This window comes from Chelonoidis abingdonii, chromosome 14 (genome assembly GCF_003597395.2).
Source record: "Chelonoidis abingdonii isolate Lonesome George chromosome 14, CheloAbing_2.0, whole genome shotgun sequence".
Lineage (NCBI taxonomy): Eukaryota > Metazoa > Chordata > Testudines > Testudinidae > Chelonoidis > Chelonoidis abingdonii.
This window is the reverse complement of record NC_133782.1, coordinates 34,508,328-34,512,641: the sequence shown is the minus strand read 5'-3', so window position 1 is coordinate 34,512,641 and position 4,314 is coordinate 34,508,328. Positions and strand designations below refer to the sequence as shown.

The 4,314-nt window shown below is 51.7% G+C and overlaps 1 long non-coding RNA gene across 1 annotated transcript in view; it reads left to right on the top strand.

The window, feature by feature from the left end:
- Positions 1–2,433: 2,433 nt before the first annotated feature.
- LOC142047740 (uncharacterized) overlaps positions 2,434–4,314 on the top strand; it is a 49,966-nt gene continuing 48,085 nt past the window's right edge. The window contains exons 1-2 of the long non-coding RNA XR_012657013.1: positions 2,434–2,512; positions 3,713–3,865. This is a non-coding gene — a long non-coding RNA (uncharacterized LOC142047740). The remainder of the gene's footprint in view (positions 2,513–3,712; positions 3,866–4,314) is intronic.

Here is a 4,314-nt window from a genome sequence, read left to right as displayed (position 1 = left end):
CGCCCCTCCCCCCCAACACAAACACTTCATGAGATTCTGGAGCTGGTTCTCAGAGAAGAGGCACATGCTCCTTCCTAGAGAAACAGGAAGACCCCAGGGAATCAGCCCTTCTCTCTGATATGCTCTGAAATTCCTGGGGAGATTGTGCTCTCAGTGACTCCCTACAACCCACCAAGGATTTTAGTGGCAGGGAAGGGTAAGGGTTCAGTCTCCTTTCTGGTGAACTGTTCAGGAATCAGGAGTTCTGGGAGGATGGGACCAGCCCCGACACCAAACCTTGTCCCAATCTAGAGAGACCCTGACAACTTGAGACCTGCAGGATAGAAGCTGCGTCCTGGGGGAAAAAATCCCCTTCTAAAGCTCTGTGGGGGGGTGGGACTCATTTGCAAAGCACCACCTGCCCATTGATCCTGACCTGCTTCCTTTTCCCACAGCATGTCAACCTCTGGATTGTGTCCAGGGTGTCCCAGGAGAGAGCCAGGGCCATTAGGAGCAGCACGGCCCTGCTCATACATGCAGTCACCCTCCTCGAGTTTGATGTAAGTGACCTCTGACCTTAGCTTCCTGACTCCAGGCATAGGCAGGCTGGCTCCAACGGGCTGTAGGATCTGTTGCTGCAGGGGCTGTGGGTTCGGAGTGTTTCTCTTGGGGAGGCACAGTCAGAGCAGGGAATGAGATAGGCTTGAGTCAAGTTCTTCTTATCCTGATCAAGTGTTGTCCCTGGGCCTTTAAGGAGATTGTCATAACAATAAAGGAAAGGGAACAGCCCTCCTGTGTACTATAAAATCCCTCCTGGCCAGAGACACCAAAATCCTTTTACCTGTAAAGGGTTAAGAAGCTCAGGTAACCTGGCTGACACCTGACCCAAAGGACCAATAAGGGGACAGGAGGCTTTCAAATCTTGGTGGGGGTGGGGAAGGCTTTTGTTTGTGTGCTCTTTGTTTTGGGGGTTGTTCGCTCTTGGGACTAAGAGGGACCAGACATCAATCCAGGCTCTCCAAATTTTTCTGAACCAGTCTGTCATATTTCAAACTTGTAAGTAACAGCCAGGCAAGGCGTGTTAGATTTATCTTTGTTTTCTCAACTTGTAAATGTTCCTTTTTGCTAAGAGGATTTTACTTCTGTTTGCTGTAACTTTGAACCTAAGGCTAGAGGCGGTTCCTCTGGGCTCCTTGCATCTGATTACTCTGTAAAGTTATTTTCCATCCTGATTTTACAGAGATGATTTTTACCTTTCTTTCTTTAATTAAAAGCCTTCTTTTTAAGATCCTGATTGATTTTTCTTTGTTTTAAGATCCAAAGGGGTTGGATCTGCACTCACCAGGAATTAGTGGGGGAAAGGAGGGGGAATGGTTAATTTCTCCTTGTTTTAAGATCCAAGGGTTTGGATCAGTGTTCACCAGGAAGTTGGTGGAGGAGTCTCTCAAGGCTACCCAGGGAAGGGTTATAGTATTTGGGAGGGAGATATTCTAGGGGGGAGGTAGACAGAGTTTCCCAAATAACTTGAGTGGTGGCAGAAAAACCAGCTCTAAGCTGGTAATTAAGCTTAGAGTTTCTCATGCAGGTCCCCACATCTGTACCCTAGAGTTCAGAGTGGGGAAGGAACCTTGACAGGGACCATGCTCCAGCCCCTGCTTGGCATCCCAAAGCAGATCCTGGTTCCCTTGGCAGCAGAGCAAATGAAGGGTTCATCTCAGGCTCCTCTCCCCCGGCATCTCCTGCAGAGGGGCTAAGGGAAGTAGCCTTCCGGCCCAGGGGGGACAAGGAGCTGACAGGAAAATGCTGATGGAGTCTCCTCTCCTCTCCCTTCCATTAGATCTCAGCAGAGTTCCCTAGGCTAGGTCACCATGTGGCACAGCTGGCTCTGCTTGTGAGTGACCCAGACAAAGACATCAGCCGGCAGGCCAGGGAGGGGACTTAAGGCTGTACCAGCTACTGCTTGAATAGAGGGGTAAGGAACCCACTGGGACACGGAACCCAACAGGGGACTGAGAGTGACCACAGGTGGATAATGGGACCCCAGAGAATTTCTCTCAACCTGACCCCAGCTGGAGAACAAGTCTCTCTCTGCATCTCTTCTTTTCCACTCCACTGTGCAGCCACCAATGGGATTTGAAGGACACAGAAACTGCAACCAGAATGATCAAAGTGTGTGTCTCTCTCTCTCTTCCAGGGCTGACCATACATGAGGCAGAAGATCTGTGGTGCCACGACTGGCACCGGGACAGCAGGCTCCTGGGCTATAAAAACACAGCCAGGGTGGGGGAGGTAAGGACACTGTGGAAGGGTATGACACAGCTCAGGGAGTGGGGCTGGCTGGGGTCCCTGCAGTGGATGCATCCTGGACACAGGAAAAGAGCCCACTCCTTATTTCCAGCTCAGAGTTCCTCATCCAGCACCCAATGGGACTGGCTAATGCTAAAGGTCCCACGTTGGAACCTCGCTAGTTGCCGTGATTTGAGTGTCTTACATGGAGCCATTGCTACGTGGCATAAGGAGACTCCCCAGGTGGGTGAGTTAATATAGGATTATGGCTCTGGGTGTCTCTCTGCTCCTTGTCCCCCTGGCTGATCCCCAAGTGTCTGAGAGGAAAGCACTGGGTAAGTCAGTCACTATTGCTTGATCAGATCCTTGTTTACTTCCCTGCACACTGTAGAAGCAGAGAAAGGAGGTGGGCTTTGCCCAATTCCATTGCCAGTCAGGAAACAGAATGCCCCAACCTGGGAACTGGGTAGGAGACTCAGTGAGCTCCAGAGCCAATATCGACCACATGCGCCCTCCTCATGTCTCCAGACCTGGCCAGGGAATGGCAGAGTATCTGGACCTCAGCCACTGTGCCAAAGAAGCACATTGTCACTGACCGAAGTTCAACTACTTGCTGCACAAGTAGAAAATCAAAGACCCCCCCACCTCGTCTCACAACTGTGGTGAGAACATCCAAACCTTGGAGCACACCATAACCCAGTGCCCCCAGATTGGAGTCAAAGATGAAATGGGTGATTTCCACAACATCACAGAGGGGGCCTTGGAATGGCTCCTGGATCTACAAGTGCATCTACAGAATGCTGCTCTATAGACACCATATGAGAGAGACTGTGTGAGCTTGTCCTGCCTCCCACAAGCTGATTTGCTGCAGCAGAAGAAAAGTTTCCTAGGAGTGTCTGTGATGGGGACTGGGACATGAGTCTCCTTATCCTGGTCAGGTTGCAGATTGGATTCCCTTTGGCAGAAACCAAGGAGCTGCCGAGGCCATACCCAGCTACTAGGGAACTCACTAATATGGGGGAAATAGACCTTTGGTCTGTCAGCTCCAACCCTCTACCCCCCCACATGCACACTCCTCTAGCCACTGAGGTGCAAGAGATCACTCTGCTGGAAGCAATACAGGATTCCCTATCGTCTCTGTGGGCTGCACACCAGAGTGGGCCCTGCTCACCCACATTAGAGATCTATTTCCTGCCCATCATGGCTGGATAAATTGCCCTCCAGAAAGAGCCACTGGAGGCTTTGGTCCCTAAGCATCTGCCACCTTTTAATAAAGGGGCTTCCCTGAGCCATGGGATCCTGAAAGCCTCCTGGGGAATGAACTGCCTTGGCTACAGCAGCTCTCTTACCCTCCCTTTGGAGCACCAGACACTGAGGCCATTCTATCTCTAGATTTGGAGGCTGGCTCTGGGCAATCTGCTACAGCCTCATGTCCTGTTGGTTTTAGGTCTTTGGAAAATTCTTCTCTGATGGGCAGAGAAAATATTTCCTCCAGACAGTAATGCTGGCAATCCATGACCCCCTGCTGTGTATTAGCCAGGCTGGGCTGCTCCTCACATACTCCATCCTAGGGGAAGCCCAGCAACTGATGGGGGACAAGGTAAGCAGCTGCATTAGACTCAGGAGATTGGGGTGGGGCCCAGACCTCATTCCCATCCTATCACCATTCGCTGGCCTGGGAGCAAGGAGCCTAGTGGGGACTTCTGGGCTTCATGGACTTGTGTTATTAGGATGTGATGCTCCGCTATCAATCCTGGGAAGGGCAGGACAGTCCCCTAATTGCCCTCTGTGAACCTTTCCTGACCCACAGAGCTGCACCCATTTCCCCATGGCCTAGTGTCCACGTCACCTGAGCCACCACCCAGAGTTGCCTCCATCACTGGCAGCCTGGGAGGCCAAAGACTGATGAATGATGGCAACCAGCCAGGCAGTTCTGAGGCACATGAGTGGGGGAAGCTTGTCCTGCTGCTAGCAGGGCTGGACCCACTCTAGAGAGAATGGGAGGATTCAGTCAGCAGGGGCTGCTGACCTGCCCCATTCACCAGGGCT